We start from the raw sequence: 23,436 nt of genomic DNA on the forward strand, positions 1-23,436 counted from the left end.
AAATAGTAGAAAGCCAATTCTTACTTACTTAACACTAGGAGCAAGTCCCCTGCAATCGGCAAGCATCATATTTAGGTAGAGAATGAAAGTCAAGGAATATTACGGACAGGAAAACATCGATTATACGGGAATGGGTATTTAAGAGTTATTAATTTATTATAAAAAGTGAATCTGATGCAAATTAATTTTATTTCCTTAGAATATATTTATAAATGTATAAATAAATAAATGAATAAACAAATAAGTAAATAAATAAATAAATAAATAAGTAAATAAATAAGTAAATAAATAAATAAATAAATGTAAACAAACTCTTCAGCAATATCCTTAATATTTGTGCCGTATTCAAGACGTTAAATAATACTGTATTTACTTTCTGAATAGCGACCAGCCTCATGGTCTAGTGGTCAGAGCTTCTGGCTATAGTTCATGAGGTCCCGGGTTCGATTCCCGGTTAGGAAGTTTTCCTTAAAGGGGATTATTCCTGTGTTCGTCCATGGTCTGGACACATTATCATAATCATCCTATCACATCATCGGGGTAATGTAACTCCGCCTTCCAGGCGCCCCAACCTCAGAAGTGGGTTACAACTAAGCCATGGCCAGGAGAGAAGACCAGAAATGTCGAAAGGACAACCTGGTGGCATTGGATAAAAAAAAAACTTTCTGAAGAGCGAGATGGTATTAGGCGAGATTAGGCAGAGCATACGCCATGAATTGCCTGACATTTGTCTTACAGTTGGGGAAAGCCTCGGAAAAAACTATAGGTCCCTTACGCAACGTCCTTTCGTTTTCAGATTCCCGCCCTCACATAAGCCCGCCATTGGTGCCTATCCTGACCAAGATTAATCCAGTCTCTATCATCATATCCCACCTCACCCAAATCCATTTTAATTCCTCACAAACAGAAAAACTGAAATATAGTATTACCGTAATATATTTATATTGTCATTAAAACATGTTGCAAGCCAGCAGTACAGCTCAGGTAATCAGCTCAAGCAGGAAGCGAACTCACTCCCGAGCAAAAATACAGACAGCAGGTAGACACGCTACCTATACTGCTTGTGAGGAATCTGAAGTGAGAGCTACAATGAAATCACATAATATAAAATTAACGTACTTACAAATGGCCTTTAAAGAACTCGGAGGTTCATTGCCACCCTCACGTAAGCCCGCCATCAGTCCAATATAAAATTAACATACAGAGAAATTTACAATTTTGTACATCAATCGACTAGAACTATATATATATATATATATATATATATATATATATGAAAGAAGAAACGAAATAAATAAGAAATATATACGTTTATTCCAAAAAATCCAAAATCAGAGAATACAAATATAATACAGGTTGATTATGGACTTATATAAATATAAATTTACTTAATTAAATTGAAGACATTAACACGACTATAATTTCTTAAATTTTTTTTATTATATTTTAATGAGTTACACATTAGAAGTTCTGGGTGTAATTTACCTACATAATTATACAACCTAGGGCCGAAACTAATGCTGTGCATTAGACCACCAGATATGAAGCATTTTGGTTCTACTAATGTTGAATTATTATTTGACCTTATACCATGATCATGTGTCTGTAATATACACTTATTACGATTTTTATAATGACATGTTAACAGTGTATATTTATAAATTTGTTAAATTTTAATTCGCTATTATTCAATAGATTGTTGAATACTTTATGTAATAAAAGTTGCTCAGCAAGTAATCTGCGATTGGTAAGATACATTAAATTAAATTCAGTAAGTATAGGCCTAAGCTGTAAGTCAACGAGAGTCGGTTCACCCCATGCGAAGAGTTAGACAAATTTGAACAGTATATAGAACAGTACAGTACAGTTTCACAGAGCTAGTAGACATCAGCCTTGTTCAGGGAGGAAGTTCGTAGTAATGCCCTCGCCGCCACTGTCTTCAGGGAACGATTTCCCAACAGCCATCACAAGACAAGACGAGTGTTTAAGTCTTTAGATCGGCGACTGCGGGAGACAGGTTTCTTGCACCCAAGAAATGAGAGACCTGGTAACATGAGGTGCACTCGGACACCCCATTTTGAAGGGGAAGTGCCGAGACGTATTGCAACGGAGCCCACAACAACTCGTTCTGTTGCACGTGGAATGGGCGTTTCACACAGTAGCAGGTAACGAGTAGGCCTAATTCAGAGATGTCAAGGTCAGAAGCACGTACTCGACTCTACGTGGTATTAAGCACCGAGTGGTTGCAATGAGTCTATTCTGCATGCAGTAGTGGTGAGCAAGAAGGAGTGAGGAAAATGAATTCTATTGGCCTACCACTGCGAGGTGAATTAAATTGCTTTTAAGCAATACATAATGTATTTCATTCATAAAGACAACAAGAAATCAAAGCATGTTCTGCAGCATATTCCTCTCTAATAAATGCAATTAATTATGAAGCAGTACAATTAAATAATAAACAAAAACTCTTCTTAACATATACAGTTTTAAACAATAACTAGGATCTAATTAATTGTTACATAGTTACCTAATAATTCAATGAGTACATAAACGGTGTTTTTCTGTTTTAAACTAATACATAAAGAAAAGAAATCGCAGGACATTCTGCATATGATAAAATGAAATAATAGGCCTATAACAAATAATAAACATATTATATCTCATTAACTTAAGTAGATTTAAATAATGAGGCCAATATAATTAATTGTTATGTAACTAATACATAATCATGTACTTATATGAATATCACACTTCTAGAAAGAAATTTAAATTCCTAAATTCTCTCCAAATTCAGAAGTGCATTTTTTGTGTGTCTACCGACACCAGCCTTCTTATGTCGGGCGAAATGTCGTTTTCTGAAGCAAGATGTAGCATAGCCCGCATATTATCATCTTAGTCATGGTTTCGTGAGGTTTATAAGTGAGAAAAATTGCTCACATACGTACGTAATGCCAAATATAGAAATAAATAGCGCCGCTAATTTTCGTACTCTCGAATATATATCAATATTCAAAGCTTTGTAAAATGTGGGTGTAACTTTACGATAATAGAGTTTTGTCTTTGCGGTACATCATTGATGAAGTCAATACTTTCTAACGGAAGATTTGAATTGGCAAACATCCAAAACCATTGAAGTAATTTTTTTCAGGGCAGCAAAGAAACTATATAGGCTTGGAATATAAGAATACCTTTTAAAATAAAATACTTGTACAAATAAACACGGGCTTAGATTTGGACTTGGGATATTTTTTACAGGATTTTAGTATATGCAAAACACAACATGTCAGATAAAATCCGAATTCTGTAAATTTTGGACTTTGAACTCGTAACTGACATGTACCGAGTCTACGCTATTAGCAACACACCCTTTTGTTTGTACTTCATTCTGTAGACATAAATGCAATGCATTGAGAAAGAAGTTCTACAATAAATCTACACATATATTTACTACTATTTAATGTCAATAAAAACAACAACATTTGAATATATCATTCTATAGATCGACTAATTATTTTAGCCGTTTGACACTGCTCCTTTTTGCAACTAAATAATTTCCATATACAAAGCAAAGACCATCACCTCATCTTTTACTACATAAGAAGTCAAGAGTCCAGTCAGCCTGAAACTTACTGAGCGACTTCTTCGTCAATGTGTAATCTACAACCTTTATGTTCACCAGTGGCTTGTGCCTTACGTGTCGTATATGATGTGAACAGCGCATACGGGCAGTGAGGCACGTTTGCGCTCTCGTTAAGATCACTGGTCTAATTCTTGAGCAAAATTTACATCCACATCATTCACAACGATTCCATGGGTTCAGTGTGAATGACTTTGCACCAAGTGTTCAATTGTGCTGCCAGTGGTTACAATAACGAAGAGATAAGAAAGAAGGAAATATCGACAGCCAACTGGAAAAACGAGATTGATATTAACATGAAAACAAGAAATAGGGTCTGCTACCACTATTATTATTATTATTATTATTATTATTATTATTATTATTATTATTATTATTATTATTATTATTATCCACCGCACTGGAGTGACGGTTAATATGTCTAAACGTGAAACGAGCGGAACCGGTTTCAAATCCTGGTTGGGGAAATTTACCCAGTTGAAGTTTTTCCGAGGTTTTCCCTGAGGCCATTAAAAGCACATGCTGGGTAATTATCCTGAACTCATTTCGCTAAAATTATCACTTTCATCTCACTCAGACATAGATAAACAGATAAACATAGCAGTTGATAAAGCGTTGTAAAATAACCCTCTTATTATTATTATTATTATTATTATTATTATTATTATTATTATTGTCGTCCTCGATAGCGTAGTTAGTATAGCGCTGGCCTCCTATGCTCGAGGTTGCGGGTTCCATTCCGGCCGAGGTCGATGGCATTTAAATGTGTTTAAATGTGACAGGCTCATGTCACTAGATTTACTGGCTTGTAAAAGAACTCCTGCGGGACAAAAATCCGGCATACCGATGACGTTGATATAATCTCTGCAGTTGCGAGCGTCGTTAAATAAACCGTAATTTGTTGTTGTTATTATTATTATTATTATTATTATTATTATTATTATTATTAACGACACAGAACTTTTTTTTCGCTGTCAACTTCCCTTGGTTTATTAGAAATAGTCAGCTGTATAAAGAATTAGGTGTTCAGCCTGTTTCTAAATACATATTCTGCTAAGTGAAACAATTCTTTGGATCTCTTCATAAACTACAGTGCGCCAGGGAAATCTCTCCGCACTGGAGACACCGGAATGTATGCGCTGTAAAGTAATTAAACGGAACCATATACAAATATTTTGTTTTATTTTACTGATACCGTTAACTAAGCAACCCCCACTCAAGGGTGTGGCAATGACCCCGCCCGGCCAATGCTACCAACATAGACAGACAGACAGACAGACAGACAGACAGACAGACAGACAGACAGACAGACAGACAGACAGACAGACAGACAGACAGACAGATAGATAGATAGATAGATAGATAGATAGATAGATAGATAGATAGATAGATAGATAGATAGATAGATAGATAGATAGATAGATAGATAGATAGATAGATAGATAGATAGATAGATAGATAGATAGATAGATTTATTCGTTCCATAATATTCTTACATTTGCTTTATAGCATATAATAAAGAACATGTCCAATTCTTACGTTTAACAATAAAATGCAATACATATAAAATGCAAATATGAAATATGTACAGAATTAATGCCTTAATAACAATAATATTTTATACAATGTAATATGTTTACCATTTAATAGTATTATAATATTTACACAGTACTGTGAAATGTCAAGAATTCATCTACAGAATAGAAAGTGTGAGATATTAAGTAATTTTTTAGTTTTGTCTTAAATAATTCAGGGTTTTGGCTATGATTTTTAATGTCTTCAGGAAGACTATTGAACAATTTTATCGCCATGTAACGTACTCCCCTTTGAAAGCATGATAAATTTGATGATGGCGTATGAAAATCATTCCTTCTGCGGGTATTTATACTATGTATGGCTGAGTTAGTTGGAAAATTTTCTTTATTACATAAGAGGAAATTTATTGTAGAGTATATGTATTGATTTGTTAAGGTTAGAATCTCTAATTTTTTAAAAAATAATCTACATGATTCTCTAGCCTTTGCTCCAACTATTATTCTAATGGCTCTTTTTTGTAATAAGAATATATTTTTACTATCTACAGAATTTCCCCAAAATATTATTCCGTAGGACATAATGGAATGAAAATAGGCAAAATATATTGTCTTTAAGATACTGCTGTTTAGAAATTGTTGTAACGACCTAATTGCGAAGCATGCTGAGCTAAGTTTGGGGGTTATTTCTTTGATATGATTTTTACAATTTATTGTATTATTAATATGAAAACCAAGAAATTTGGTTGTTGATGTTTCTAGTAGAGGTGTATTGTTGATAGTTGTGTCCAATGTTTCAGAGATTAAATTTGAAGTGGCTTTAAATTGAATTATGTTAGTTTTATTAATGTTTAATGCTAGTTTATTGGTTGTAAACCAGTCATAAATTTTAAGGAGAATTGTTTCTGTTTTATATTTGAATGTGGCAAAGTTATTGTCTGTAATTATGATACTTGTGTCATCTGCAAATAGTATAGGATAACCTATTCCTTTTATTATGGGGCCAAGGTCATTTATAAAAATTAAAAAAAGAAGAGGCCCTGTGGGACCCCTGTATGAACATTTCCCCATGTTGAAGTAGAATTAAAGGAGTTATTAAATGCGTTGATTTCTACTTTTTGTTTTCTGTTCAGGAGATATGACTCAAACCACTGATATGTTATGCCTTTAATACAATAGTATTCTAATTGCAGTTTCGAACGCATACACTCCGCTGTCTGCAGTGCGGAGATACTTCCCTGGCACACTGCACTTCAAGGTTTGCTTCTGAAATATGGACTATCGTCTAAACCAGGGGTGCACTCCGTAGCTGCTAGCGGGTATGCTCTCTATCTCTCCCTGTTGCACGACAGTGCACACGGGACAGCACAGCGTACCGATTGCACATTTCAGCGAGTGCTGACGACCACTGGTCTAAACAGTATAAACAATTGATATTATTTCACAGTTTGTACTTTTACTGATCATGTTTATTACTGCTGAGGAGTCTTTTTCAGAGTTATCTGTATAATATTTTGTAAGTGTTAGTCTATGTATTTTAACTCCAAACTAAATAGCAATAAAATTGCTAATACGTTAAAAAAACATTTTTGTAATTTTTTAAACAATTAAAGAAAGATAAGCTCTGCGGCCATATTCAATGGCTTCTTGTGTTTTAAAAATGAAAAAGTGCGGAGTTAAGAGAGTTTTCAGTGTGAGTTCAACAGTAACAATTAATCTTTTTCAATTTTTGACTGGATATTTTTCGGAATTTACTCATCACTACCTTCGTGGCATTCCTATTCTGATAGGTGAGGCATCCTGCCTCAGTCCTTGATAGAATCCGGTTCAATCCGCACATCAGTATCCTGATAAGACCCAGGGACCCCGGAGTCCGGAGCCCCAAGCTCTTCCTATATTGCAGCCGTGTCGAAAATGTGACTCGCGAGCACACTGTAACTCGCAATGATAGCTATGCATTTCTCTTGCTTCCTACCTCCCCCAACTACCACCCTCTCACTCACTGGGGTCAAACTCCGTTCCATTTGCATTTGTCTCTGACCTGCGAGTGACGTATCGTCGCAATGTCGCTCTCGAAACCGTGTACCTAGACAAAAACGAAAGTTTCAAGTAGGATGGGAGGACGCATTTTTTTGCTGCCAATATGGTGAGAATATTAAATGTATGATTTGTTGACAAGTATTACGAGGAAACGGTTGAATAACATAAAATGGCATTATACTCATGAAACATTAGAAGGTTAAGTGTTATTATTATTATTATTATTATTATTATTATTATTATTATTATTATTATTATCTCTGTACGTCAATCCTTTTTGAGCAGATGTACGAATAACGCGGTTAGATCTTCAATTTAAACTCACAGATTTGTAATGTAATGTTAAAAGAAAGCTAGATGTAAGGAACTGACAAACGTTGAACTTTTAAAATATTTGCCAAAAAATAAATATCCGAAGCTTTGTTCTTTCGTTTGCTCTGTTGAAGCCATGTTCGTTACAACTTACGTTTTTGAAAAATTATTTTCAACAATGAAAATAGTAAAAAGCAAATTTAGATCACGACTGACAGACAAATACCTTCGTGATCACCTACGACTGGCAGTAAGTGACATCATTCCTAATTTTGAATCTCTGTCGCAGAGACATTCTGAAGACAGTTAATTTTAGGTTGTGATAATGTGTCCTATGTTTTCTTATTTGTTTCTTTCTTCGTTACACGTACTAAACAATAATTTGTAACCTTATAGTATATAAAATTATATTTAAGTGCTTGACGTAAGGAAAATGAAAATCCGTTAATAAGCCAGACAGTTGCTTCACTTCCCTTTCGGGTGTCCGTCTCCCTCCATATGTGCTATGCACGTTGCAGGTTGCACAGTGGCTCGGCGCACGATCACATTTTCGCCATGGCTGCTATATTGTATCGGAAATCCGTACTACCACGAAGGCTTCACTCCAGCGTATTCTTACTATTGCAGATGACAAAGAAATAAGGGGAGGTGGCAAGTATTGGTGAAATGATAGAAACTAGATTAGTTCGGGAAAACGCCTCTATACCGTCAGTTTCTCCACCACAAATTCCATCACGATCTAGCTTGGTATCAAACATGGGCCGCCAAGATGGAAGACCAGCACGTTAGCACTCCACAGGCGCGGCTTAAAGGACATGCACGAGATTGAACTAAGATCCTTTTTGGTGAGAACCCATTACCTGACGAGTGTTACGGTTAAACCTATCGTTGAAAGAAGCATTGTCAAAATGATGCAGTGCACTACATTCCGTGAGTAATATTACACGTTTCGAGGACTTGAAACTAACGTCTCAATCGGATTTCACTTTGTCAAACACATCAAGGATCAAATTAAAAGATATGCTCATAGAATATTAAAAACGATGTTCTGGTTATACGCAGATACACAGTAAACAATGGGCAGTAAAAGTGCACGCCATTTTGATTACAGTTGCAAAAGGCGTGTACGTACTTACTTGCGCTGTTATCTAGTTTAACTTTGTATCTTAATTACGTAATTTTGTTCTGCTGTAGTTCAAATACGAGAAAGCAATAAAGTTTTTAAGCACAGTTGTACCAGCCCTGTCACATTACGAACGGTTCATTAATTTATACAGGGAGTTCTCTTTTATGGCCGACATATACCTCACGGAATACTGTCGGAAATTAAGCGACACCGGCACTTTGCTTCCGGTTGAATTGCTGAGGGCTGAGATTTGGCAATAAAAGCAACTCTTTGTGTATTTTTTATGTTTCCAAGAGAGGAATATATATTTGAAGGAAATTAGAAAGAAGTCATTTGTTCCCTGATTTAAATCACTTATCCTACGAAGGAGAAAATAAGAAAGAGAAATTCCAAGTCTGTAAACAGAGAAACACCGTCAATCCATGAGCATTCCGGAAATCTAATGCTTAAAACAAACATTACGAATTAAAAAACAAATGAAAAATTTTAAATGTAAACAGTTACACAGTAATTTCATAGTAGTTTAATTAAAAAGAGTAACTTACAAAAACAATTGTAACGGAAAGTCTTTGTGGCACATAAGTAAATGACCTTGTAATATTTCATAAGTTACACTAAATAATATAATAAAACAACATACAGCATCACACAAAAGAAAAAGATGGTTAAAACAAAGCAAAATATTTTCCACCCACAACCAACAGGTGAGAGTCTACATATTATAATTTGCCTTCTACTGTGACTAGGTATGACTAGGCATGACGTAAAGAGGACGAGAAGAGAGGCGTATGAAGAGAAAGGAAGAGAGGCGAAGAGATGGTCAGAAAGGGCGAGAAGAGAAAACGGAAACCAGGAAGAGAAAATAAGGGATACGAGGAGGAGTAAAGAAGAGGTGTCAGGAGGAGAAAAGAATAGACACCAGGAGGAAAAAAGAAGATACACCAGGAAGAAAAAAGAAGAGACACCAGGAAGAATAAAGAAGAGAGACCTGTAGAAAAAATGAGAGATCTGTAGAAGAAAAGAAGAGAGGCCAGAAGGAGAAAAAAGAGAAGCCAGGAGGAGAAAAAAGAGATACTTGGAAGATATAAAAGAGAAGTCTGAATGACTAAAGAGAGAAACCTGGAAGGGAAAAGAAGAGAGACCTGAAGTAGAAAAGAAGAGCGATCTGGAGAAGAAAAGAAAGGAGAGCTGGAGGAGAAAAAAAGAGGGGCCTGAAGGAGAAAAAAAAATGAGAGGCTTGAAAGAGAAAAAAAGAGGAGCCTGGAGGAGAAAAACATAGAAACCTGGAGCAGGGAGAAAAGAGACCTAGAGAATATTTTTTATCCTCCAGGTATTTCTTTTCTCCTTCAGATTTCTCTTTTTTAAGATCTGAAGGAGAAAAGAAGAGAGACCTGAAGGATGTAAAAGATCAACCTGGAGGACAAAAGAAGAGATAGCTGGAGGAGAAAAGAAGAAACACATGTAGGAGAAAAGAAGAGATAGCTGGAAGAGAAAATAAGAGAGACCTGGAGGAGAAAAGAAGAGATACATGAAGAAGGAAAGAAGAGAGATCTGGAGGAGAAAAGATGAGATACCTGGAGGAGAAAATATGAGATATCTGGAGAAGAAAAGAAGAAAGACCTGGACAAGAAAAATGAGAGGCGAGGTGAAGAAAAATGAAATGCGAAGAGAAGGAAGTAGAGAGTGAGGGGGGAAAGAGAGAAGTAGAAGGTTAGCAACGAAGAAAGGGTTAAATAAAGAAAAGTAGAAAAAGAGTACGATGTAGAAGAAGAGTCGAAGAAAGAAGTATAGGAAGGAACGGTCTTAAGGCATGAAGTGTAAGTGACAAAATAAAATAAAAATAAGTAGAAAAGAAAGAAATAGAAAATGAAGAAGAAGAAGAAGAAGAAGAAAAGAAATGAACAGGGAATAAGAAAAGGAAGGGAGAGATAAAGGAAAGGGGAGGAAGTAAGGGAAAAAAAGAAAAAGGGAAGGAGAATGAAGACGACGACGAGGACGATGATTATGAGAATAGCAGTACAAAATAATCTTCTGTTTCGGCGCTGGAAGTTGTCCTAGAATAATGAATTTTAATACTAATAGTAATAATACTACTAATTATAACAGAGGCTAAACACTTCAACAAACATATTTGAGTCATCTAGAATCAAACTGCACTTTCTCCAAAGTATGTAATATGGGATCAAAAGTATGTTTCAGTGCAGAATTGCGAAGGATATGTGATAAACGGCTCGTTTGGAGTCAAACTGGAATTTATCTGTCTTAACTTTAATAGTAAAATCATCTTTTGAAGTCTAACTGCACTGGTTTAATGTATTATCTGACAAATCATGTTTTGGATTAAGTGCAGTTTGATTGTAGAAACAATCCGAAAATTTCCCATCGTGCTTGAAGAGAATTAATAGAATTCAATTTGAAGGGAATTTATTTCGGCATAATTTACGGAATTATCTTCATTACTTCGGTAGCAAACAATATTTACAGAATCCGGAGTTCAGAATTCCTGACCACCGAGAATCCGCACTTTTCGAACAATCACAAATCTTAAATTAATAGGTTTTTACGTGTGTACAGGTCTAATTAATTTCTACTTCAACTGAATACTGCTCATTTCTTTTACACACTTCACTTTCAAACACGATTTCAACACACTTTAACAGGGGGATTTGTATCCTATTTATATTTTTGTCAGGTTTTCGCATCAATACTAATTATTTTCTCTGAAATTGCTTGTTTTCTTGAGCGAATCAGGTTTAATTGCTAATGAATATATTGTCAAAATTTAACTGGGCATTTCTGCTTTATTTCATTTTAAATTTTAATTTTGAATGTACTTCCTTAGAATTCGGGACGACCCAGTTCTCGAGTAGTCTCAAATAACTTTTACTTGGATGTTTTTCACTTGTAACAAACACTATCTGAAAATTGCCTTGGATCTGAATGGTACTTAAGATGGACAAAATTAGTTCTGTGATAGATATTCCCAGAGAGCGTCTGTTAATGCGCTCATTTTATTCTATTCCATCACATCATTTCTATTATGCCATTAAGAAAAAATCAACCTGATAAGCCCCTAAACAATGCCTTTGACACCTAGGAATGTAACGTACTTCACCAAATATTTAAGTACATATTACAAGAGAAACAATTGTTACATCGTTTTTACTACCACTACTACCACTATATTACAAGACGTGAATATATGATAGGTAGAGAAGAAATCCCTTTTCATGAGCTGTTCAAATTCATGCAGTTTTTAAACCATTTACTCGTATTTCCTGCAAAAATATAACCCGAATTACTTTCAGACTCCATTACTGCAGAATCGATATCTCAGTTAATGGAATATCCAGCAAATAGATGCACCATTAGCTGGAATGTTGTGACAAGGTTCGTCAAGATAAACAATGTGACCGATCAGGCAAAACAATTCGGTTAATGTTGTTCTGCAGTAGAGCACGGATAAACGGAATGAGGTGTAGCCTACGGGGGCGGGGGAGGAGGTTTCATTTAAAAGAAAAGTCAAGCTGTTTCCTCCAGTTATTATAGTTATTTGTATGTAGAGGTTATAATTAAGTTATGTGACGTAGATCAAGAAGAAAAGCTTTTTAGATATTAGGTAGTGATCAATAAACTACGAACTGAAAACAGTAACTAAATTGACTTTAAATGTAATATTCCGGGTGACACAGAAGTAACTTGACACTATAAAACTGTATTTAGTTCCCTATGTGTCCTACATACGAAGAAGCAATTTCAGTACTAAAGTATGACTTCAGAGACTAAACAATATAGGCTATCACAAGAAGTAAACATTTATGATATAATATTAAGACCTAAGAAATAAACCAATGAAGGAAAGACAGCGGGAACAAATGAATGGAATATATATAAATACATAAATTAAGAAACAAAGATACAGGGAAAGAAAATAGGAACATATTGTCGAAATAAACGTGGACAGAAAAACGAAAAGAAAATTAAAAAAATGAAAATGGAGGAAAAAATGAACAAGGAACGGGAGGAAAAACTAAAGTATGAAGTTACAGGAAGAATGAAAGACAGAAACGGAGACAGAAAGAAAGATAATGGAAAATTGGAAGATCAGGAGGCAAAAGGAGAAATACAAGAAAGAAAAAGAAAGTTACATAACCGATAGCAACAAATGGGCCAAGAAATAAAGCAACAAACGGACCATGAATGAGAGCAACAAACGAGTCAAGATAGAAGCAACAAACAGACCAAGAAAAGTACAACAAACGGGACAACAAATAGCGCAATAAACGGGCCAAAAAGAGAGCAATAAATGGGTCAAGAAAGAGAGCAAGGAGCGTAACATGGAAGAGATAAAAAAATGTAACAAGAAACAGAGCAAAAAACTGGGTAAGAAAGAGAGCAAGAAAGACAGCAAGAAACGAGTCAAGAATGAGAGTAAAGAGCGGAACAAGAGACAAAAAACGGAACAAGAAACAGAGAAAAAGTCGGTCAAGAAAGAGAGCAAGAGACGGGAAAAATGAGAAAAAGAAATGGGAAAAGAAAAAGAGAAAGAAACGGGACAAGAGAGGGAAAGAAACGGGACAAGAAATAGAACAAGATACGTGACAAGTAAAACCTTAAGAAACGGTTCAAGAAACACAGAAAGAAACGGGAGAAGAAAGACAGCATGGAACGAGACAAGAAAGAGAGCAAAAACGGGATAAGAAAGAGAACAAGAAACGGGACAAGAAAGGGAACAATAAACGGGACAAGAAAGAGAGCAAGAAACGAGGCAAGAAAAATAGCATGAAACGGTACAAGTCATAGAGCAAAAAACGAAGCAAGCAAGAGAGTAAGGAACGTGACAAAGAAAGAAAAAATAAAAGGGATATCTGTGCAAGAAATGGAGAAGTAAAATTAAATTAAAAAAGAAAGGGGACGGGAAAAATGAATGAAAAAAGAAAGAAAAAATAATTAGGGATATGAAAAGAAATGGGGCTAGAAGAGCAAAGAAGATTGGAAGGGAAAATGGGCAAAGAAAGTAAGAACACAATGTCGGAGTGAGGAGGAATTAAGGAAAGATTTAGAGGAGAAAGGCAGGATGAAGAAGTGAAGAAAATAAGAAATTAGACGGAGTAAGAAAGGAAAGAAAAAAGGAGGTAGAAAGGGAGAAAATATGAAATAAAAAGGGACAAAGGAAGAAATTATAGGATAGAAAAATTAAAATGTGTAAGTGATTAATACAGAAAAGGGTATTGAAGCAATGAAACTAATGAGGGAAGATAAGAAGATAGAAATGAAAAGAAACGAAAAGAATAAGAAGAGGTAAGAAGGAAATTAAGGAAGAATGTTGCGAACATCTGAAAAAAAGAGTACGACTATTCAGAATTTTCGTCTTTTATTTCTGGAGGTATAAGAAGCCTAATTAACTGGACAGAATATCTTCAAGAAACTCTACAATCTGCATCTTTGGAATCGATGGAATGCGTGTGGACAATTTTTAGTTATCCATGTGAGCGAGAGTACAACGGATTATTTAATTGGGATGAATCATGGAACGCCATATGGTCCATATCTCTAGAAAGCAGAATTCCTGTACTAGTTCTGAACGATCTTATTGACATGGCAACAGACAGTAATTCAAGAAAGCGTAATCATTTGCTAACACCCAAACAGTCAGTCTTTCTTTCGCAGTATGTTTGTCTCTTTTTGTATCCAAAGTTGTAAATGTTGGCAACGTTTCAATAAAGTTATACATTTTCACCAGTCTTTTTTATGGATAAAAGTAAACAGATTGACTAAGAACCCGGCATAGACAACGGCACTATTTGTTATTTTTATCTGAGGTCCTATGAAGTAATTCTGAACTTCCTCCTTTCTCTCTCTCTCTCTCTCTCTCTCTCTCTCTCTCTCTCTCTCTCTCTTTCTTTGTAAATTAGGTTAGCAAAAATTCAAGAGCACGTGTCAGAGCCGCATAGATGATGTACACTCTTCCATCACTTTTCCTAAATAAAGACACGTGGTGTTGGAGAAAGATGCTGGATGTTAACAATTACATATTCATTGTTAATTGATAATTCAAAATTAAGAAATTTCAGAGGAAAGTAGAACAGGCAGACGGTACGACAAGGAAGCTCTTTATCACCTACCCATTTCAACATTTACTTAGAAGATTTAGTGAAGAAATATTTTGGAGGAAGAAGAATGAAGTGCATATTTGCTGATGATACGGCGTTGTTAACAATCGAGGAAATGACACTAAGGGATATGCTACTGGAGATAAATGATTGCTGTGAGCAATATGGGATTAAGATAAATGAAAACGAGACGAAGACCATGGTTATGAAAAAATAAAGAAGGTAAACTTGCGAATTCGGAATGAGGCAGTGGAACAAGTGGACGGCTTCAAATACTTCTGGTATGTTATAAGTACTAGCATGAGCTGCTGCCAGGAAGTAAAAAAGAGGATAGCAATGACAAAAGACGCTTTTAATAGAAATAGGAGCATTTTCTGCAGATCTTTGGAAAAATAACTAAGAAATAGACTAGTGAAGTGCTTTGTGTGATGTGTGGCATTTTATGAGACAGAAATATAAACATTAGGACAAAGTGAAGAGAAACGACTAGAAGAGTTTAAAATACGGATATTATAGAAGAATAATGGAGACCTTGAAATGGACAAACAAGGAATGAAGCTGTGATTGGAAGAGGGAGTTAAGGAAGAATGATGCTGAAACTAATCAGGAAGAGAAGAAGGAATTGGCTTGATCATTGGCTAAGAAAGAACTGCATACTGAAGGATACACTAGAAGAAATAGTGAATGAGGTAAAGTTTTTAGTTAGTTATTTAATGACGCTGTATCAACTACTAGGTTATTTAGCGTCTATGGGATTGGTGATAGCGAGATGGTATTTGGCGAGATGAGGCCGAAGATTTGTCTTAGGTTACCTGAAATTCGCCTTACAGTTGGTGAAAACCTCGGGGAAAAAACCCAACCATGTAATCACCCCAAGCGGGAATCGAAAAGACGCCCGAGCGCAACTATGGATTGGCTGGCAAACCCCACGGGGTAAAGTTTAGGGAAGAAGATATGAAATTATAGTGAACATTATATGCATATGAATTGTATGCGGAGACTAAGAGAAAGGCAGCAAATGAGATTGTTCTCACATCAGAAAATGTCAGTTTCTTGTATTATTAAGTGCGTCTGGTGTTCTGTTTAGCCTGCAAAACATACAGGGCAGTCGCTTCAAGTTCGAACATTCAGTCGAATGCTCAACCTAGACGGGTCGAATCTAAACCGGTTCTAAACCCCAATCTGGGCTCTTTAATCAGAATCACCAGACTAAAAATTTAACTCTCTGTAGCCTAAATGCTAACTCACTAGGCTGACAACTGGTAAATATGATTACAATAAAAATTGAACTCTCTGTAGATACTAACTCACTAGGCTGACAACTGGTAAATGTTATTACAATAAAAATTGAACTCTCTGAAGATACTAACTCACTAGGCTGACAACTGGTAAATGTTATTACAATAAAAATTGAACTCTCTGAAGATACTCACTAGGCTGACAACTGGTAAATGTTATTACAATAAAAATTGAAGATACTAACTCACTAGGCTGACAACTGGTAAATGCTATTACAATAAAAATTGAACTCTCTGAAGATACTAACTCACTAGGCTGACAACTGGTAAATGTTATTACAATAAAAATTGAACTCTCTGAAGATACTAACTCACTAGGCTGACAACTGGTAAATGTTATTACAATAAAAATTGAACTCTCTGAAAATACTAACTCACTAGGCTGACAGCTGGTAAATGTTATTACAATACAAATTGAACTCTCTGAAGACAGTAACTCACTAGGCTGACAACTGGTAAATGTTATTACTATAAAAATTGAACCCTCTGAAGATACTAACTCACTAGGCTGACAACTGGTAAATGTTATTACAATAAAAATTGAACTCTCTGAAGATACTAACTCATTAGGTTGACAACTGGTAAATGTTATTACAATAAAAATTGAACTCTCTGAAGATACTAACTCACTAGGCTGACAACTGGTAAATGTTATTACAATAAAAATTGAACTCTCTGAAGATACTAACTCACTAGGCTGACAACTGGTAAATGTTATTACAATAAAAATTGAACTCTCTGAAAATACTAACTCACTAGGCTGACAACTGGTAAATATTATTACAATAAAAATTGAACTCTCTGAAGACAGTAACTCACTAGGCTGACAACTGGTAAATGTTATTATAAACTTTGATTAACTCCCGTTGCAATTTATGCTTCTTCATAACTGAAGAACAGTAATTTGATTATTCTTTTCTGTGCAACATGGATTCTGACATGCAATATCTGGTACAGTAGAGAAACAACCGAAGCTTCCAATGCTGGGTTCCCCACAAAACATCGCACTCCACGACTACATTATGTGCCTGTCCAAATTCGGTGTGCATGTGTTTCATCATCAACTGGCGCTAGTATTAGTTCCCACCGCAACTTAAGCCGTGTGGCCGGGCTGGATGACATGTGTTCGGCCAGACATTTATAACAGCGACAGGTTTTAACAAGAACAAATGGAGTACAATTAATTGCAAACTGTTTATATCTTTTAAAAAGTATCAGCTGTTTTATTCCTTTATTCAGGTATCAGAAACTTACGTTAAAAAAGCATAATGCACAATGTGAAATATAAATGTGTACAAATGCAACCTTTAGAATTGAAATTAATTACAAAATAATAGAACAAATATGAACATACATTGCATTGTATCGTTTACACAAACTTTAAACTAAAAATGTATACCTAAAGAAAGTTTTTCTACACTTGGTCAAAATGAAAGTGGCCGGTCTCTTGAGCAGCAAAAATGTTCCAAGTCCCTTCGGGTGAGCGCGCAGTTCACTACCGTAAACCTCCGTGCGCCGCTTTAGTTAACTCCATAATACAAGGCGCTGATTTGGGCTACCTCCACAGCATGTTTCGAATCTCGGTAGAGAAATTTTTGTTTTGTCCTTTCTTTTACTTTTACAACTCCTTTTATTGTAATATAATCAAGTAATTTTATGTTAATTCATGTTACTTACAGATAATTAAAAAATTGGTGAAAATGTGTGGTTATAATTTCAGGAAATCGAGATATATTTTATCATCAGAATTATGGTTTTTCTTCTAGTTTACAATTACTACGTTTAGCCCTGATGTTCACGGATTTAGATTAGTATAATAATCATATTCCCTTTAGCACAACTTGCAAATTAATTATTGCCAATTATTTAACCGCCAACAAATTTACTGAATGTTTCTTAGGCAATAGAGTGCAAAGCAGCAGAGATTAATAAAATAATTAACATAGCATTTTAATAAGAAAGCCCCTAATTGTCTTTAGTGTTACTTCCATCTAGCGTCAAAAGTTTATATTGACATGAAAAAATAATAAAGCAAAAAGTATTCTAAGGATAAAACAATAACGAAAACCTGTTATATTTTCACTGATGCATATAAAAGGCAAAAAAAAAAAAAAAAAAAAAGTTTAGCAACTCCACGAAGATTTGAACTTGTAATTTCACGAATTCTTAAGTAATGTTCTACCAATTACGCTAAGAGTTTTACTGCAGTCGGAATGGCATTGTAACGAGCAATGGTCGCACTCCACTTGAGAACCTGTTACACAGTAGGCCTATATAGTGTTTGTGTTACAATATTCGCTGTTTACAAACACTGAAGGATCTGTCTGTTTTAAATCTCGTATATGAAATATTTTCTTGGATGTTTTTAGTGATTAATAGCTGTGTTCCCTATTATAACTACTAGAAGAATATAATAATAATAATAATAATAATAATAATAATAATGATTTATTTTAGCTGGCAGAGTTAAGGCCGTAAGGCCTTCTCTTCCACTCAACCAGCAAAAAGTATACATACTTACAAAGAATTCAACAATTTGATTAGATAAGAGTTAAATGTATACAAGAGTTATTTACGAATTAAACAACAAAATACTATGAACTATTAATTAAACACTGAAATACAAACTATGTAGCAGAATTAAGCTAAAATACATAGAATGTTAATATATTTCAAATAATATTAGATAATAGAAAGAGATTATTATGACGCAATCTTTTGATAAAAACCTGGCTTCCCGAGAGCTCACGGAAATACCCGATTGGAACTTAGTCTCTCAGACGCCGGCCAATTTCATTTTGACCAGGTGTACATTTAATAAAATCATTGTTGACCAGTGTTATTGAAAGACAGAAAATAAAAGATTAAGAATACGCAGAATTTTGAAAGGAAGAAAACGTCGAAAGAAGAGGAATATAGGTAGAACAGAAAAATGTTACAGAAGGAAAATAAATGCAGAAACAGAGAGAAAGAAGGAAATGAATAGTCAAAGAAAGACAAAGAAGAAAAGAAAACTCTGGAAAATAAATATATAAATATTTGGAGAAAGTAAATACAAAATATTAAAAAGTAACATATGGAAGAACGAATGAAAAGAGAAAAAATGAATGAAAAAGAAAAGGAAGTTGAAATAAGAACGAAAAAAGATATAAAGAACGAGTGAACAATGAAAGAGAGAACGTGCACAGCAAACAAGCGATTTGTGGCAATTGCTTTACGACGTCAATTAGCCTACACAACAGGCGTTGTCATAATATGCCCTCACCCTCAGTCTGTGTATCATTCAGGAGGAAACTGTGACCCACTTATTACACGATCGAACTGTCGTGTCACTAATGAATCCGTCAATGAATATGACATGTACATAACCACATTTTATACATTGTGATTTGAAGTGCGTATTCAATTATTTTATTCCAGTTGACATAAGTTTTATTTTTTGTTGCTGTGGACACAGCAATATTCAACCTTTAAACATACACATTTGTTTTAAAATAATAATATCAAATATATAAATTCAACTGTCAATCAGAGAGTGGAAAAACGAAATATCTGAACTAGGTGGCCCTGTTAGTGGGCAAAAGCAGTTCAGTTGTGGAATTGTCCAGAGTGCATAGGATATATGAAATAGCGGAAACTGAAGTATAAAATATCATATCGCTCATTAGATGCTTTTGCATAATGGATTTGTTAATTTTATATGATGTTGAAATAATTAAAATTGTTTAAAGTATATTTTTTAAAGATCTGTGTAATGGATTATTTTTTTCTATGAGAAAGGAGCAAAATGCTCCATATGAAGTCAAATCAAACCCATGAACTTCCTTGCGTGACATACATAGAATATTTGACACATATGGAATATTTTACATCCTTTACCACAGGTTTTAATTGGACGGAGTTACACAATAATAGACTAAACGACAATTAGAAAAAAATGAGATATTTGCATAGATCTGTTGATGGCAGGCTTAACTAGGAAAAAATCAAGAATGCAATATCTGAATTTTGCAGCTATTTACAAGCAAAAGTTCGTTTATTGCATAAAATTCATTTATTTATTTTGCTTTGAAATATTAATTCAACTGCTGGTCTGTTATCAAAAAGCGGTTAGACTTTTTTGGTATTATTTGTGCTATTTTTTTTTGTAATACTATGGATGTTGTATTACTTCTTGCATAAAATGTTTTATAAAAACAGAAATTTATTTCAATGGCCAATATGTCAAAACAGGTTTTTGGCGCTTGGTCTATTATTGCGTAACTCCATCCAAGTGACTGCAGTGGCTGGGCTAGTTATGTCTTATATACGTTAGAAGTTTACATTAATGGCCTTAGCGGGAATAGTCGGCAAGTCTATCATGCTATCAAAAAGGAGTGCGTTATATGGCAGTAAACATTTTTAATAGCCTCCCTATCGATATAAAAAATGAAACTCAAAACATAAGATTATTTAGGGCCAAATTAAAGAAGTACCTAATTTCTCACGCCTTTTATTCTATAGGTGAATTCATGACATTCAATAACACTTCGTGAAATTGATACTAAAACCTTGTGTTGTACTAGTAGACCATATTGTAAATCTCTTCTGTATATATTTCATCTAAACTGTGACTATAAATTAAGACTTTATAATAGTATTACGTTTTTTGACTTGTTCCATATTCTAGCTGTGAAGCAATGTATGAATACCATGGAATGTTAATAAATACAATACAATACAATACAAGTATTCCAAAATTCATTATATTTCTTTTTTAATTCCGTTTGTGTAGTAGTCTTCATTATTGCTAATGAAATGGATGGAAAGAATCACATACAACTCAGAAAATATTCATCCAGGTTTTTCATAAAAAAATATATTTATCGTAAAAATATTGACTAATTTTTTGTTGTTGTATTGTTTATGTGTTTAAGTTTATCTGAATTCAAATATATTAGTTAACAGATTATACTCTAACATTTTCTCTCTTGATAGCTGTAGTAAAATGCTAATGAAGGAACAAGTTAGGTTCACTTTGGTTATATACACGGTCCATTTCGACAAGAGCAATAAGTAGAGTATTGGCAGTAATAACAAACATGCCACTGATTGTAATTGAGGAAAGCTATTAGAGCAAAAACGGCGCAGATGAATTCCCAGTACTCATCACTACTAAAATCCCCTCATTGAATTTTAATTGCAATTTGAGTTACTTTTCAAAAATCCTGAGTAAACAGACTTTCCACAAGCAGATTACCAACATTAATTTCAAAATGTAAACCTGGAAGTGGATCACGAACAAGTGGATTTCACAAAGTAAGATGGGAAGACAAATTGTTCCTTGAAGTCGGTACGAGCCAAACGGATCCAACCCAAGGACTCTAATGATGATGAATCTCGATTCCTATAAGATATATCGATCATATGCGGAGACATGGAGGAAGGCAGAAAATAGGAAAGACTGGAGAACGCTAGGTTTGCAGTGAAAGACCTGTCCTTGGGCAGAACATTATGAATTAATGAAATTAGGACTATCGGATTCTACACAAAATCATAACTACAGGTTACGTGCTAAGCGGAATGTAGAAGAAGAAGGGGTGTTAGTACTTGTAGGGGGTCGTGCGCAGTACCATCCGGTTGAGTTGATAAGTTAGTTGTTCTTGTTTCTGTTTACGCTAATTTATTTTGCATGAGGTTTTTATTAATTGATACAGTTATATTTTTTATTATATTGAGTTATTCTTGTTTGTTTCTTTATTTTACATGCTGAATTAAAATGCCACCAATGAAGAGTGTAATATTGCATGTACTTGCAGCAGAATTCGAAAAATGAATGGTTTACAGTACAAGAGGAATTTTATTTTCTAAAATCTGTAAATCAAAAAGAAAAAAGAAAAACGTCGTCATGACAAAAGCATTAACACTAGGAAACGCATCGAAAATTTAAAATTATTTTCTGAGTCATCAAGTTCGAATACAGGGTTGACAATAATAATAATCATTTAACTTTTTTTTCTTTCGACCTGTGACTAATGATGATCTATGCTAATATTCCTCTCTATTCTCCTTCTTTCCCTTATTTTAACCTCTCCCTTTTAGATTCATTTACACGCCCCACGCCACACGGGCCTTACAGGGCCGCGACCTGTCGGGAGAGGAATTAATCTATGGATCACATACATACTTTTTTGACCACACAAGGACATGGAGGGCCTCCCCGGATGAGGGGTCAGCTCAATGTCAGGGACACCTCCGATACAACACAAACATTTAAGACATTACACAGCATTCACTCACACATATGAAAGGATTAAGGGAAGGATCGCCGTTCATGGCCGGACTTTCAAGAGGCACAATCCCGGCATTTGCCTGGAAATAACAGAGGAAACCATGGAAAACCTCAGTTAGGATTGGCGGTCCCTGGGATCGAACCCCGGACCTCCCGAATGCAAGGCCAGCCCTCTACCACGCCCGCTCGGTTATTCCTCTCTATAAAATAGAAAATAAACATTTTTCAAATATTATGGAAAGTATACTAATGCAAAAATTTCCCTTGTGAAAACCATTGGAGCTCATTACTTACAGACATGTTACGAAAGAATTATACACTTATACGAGACAGTGTCGCTGACAGCAAAATATGAGTTTCGATTGACGAAACGATAGATGAAGCAGGACGATCTGTAGCAAATATTATTCATGACGCATTGTCACTTGATAAACCCGGTAGAACATTTCTTCTAACATCAGAAGTGTTACTAAATCATGAAAAAATAAGTTAATTTGTTTGGGAGTTCTATCTCTCTTCTGCGGCCACATGTTAAATGGAAGAATGTATTACTTTTCTTAACTTACTCTGTCCCTTACATGTTAAAATCCGGTAGAAAGATCAAGAATCAGCACCCACATACCCATGGGTGGGCAACTCGTGCTCTCAAAGTGTCAACACAATCTCAATGCAGGTATAACGGACTCTGTACTAGCTGTACTGTCTGTGTGTGTGGTTCTATCAAGACACAAGTTCGATCGCGTCTGCAGTAAGTGGCGGCTCGTTTTAAGTGAAAAACAACATAATTCCCAGATCATTTCGCTTTATTTACGAGTAAAAGGAGAATTTTTTTATTACGAGAGGTAAAGCTTATATTCTGTTACATTTTCTTACGCATGAAATTTTATGTTACAAATAAACAGTGAAGGTTTTAGTAAAGAAATACTGTCTGCATCTGCTTTAGAACAGCTAAAGGTAAAAAATGGGATATCAAAAGGTGAGACTGATATCAAATATCATTAGCACCTTGTGCGTGCGAGTTATAGAATTGCAAGACTTATAATCGACTAGTTAAGAACATTTATGGATAAATTTTAAATGTGGCAGTATCATGTAGAACATAGACAA

The sequence above is a fragment of the Periplaneta americana genome, chromosome 13, assembly GCF_040183065.1.
Source record: "Periplaneta americana isolate PAMFEO1 chromosome 13, P.americana_PAMFEO1_priV1, whole genome shotgun sequence".
Taxonomy (NCBI): Eukaryota; Metazoa; Arthropoda; class Insecta; order Blattodea; family Blattidae; genus Periplaneta; species Periplaneta americana.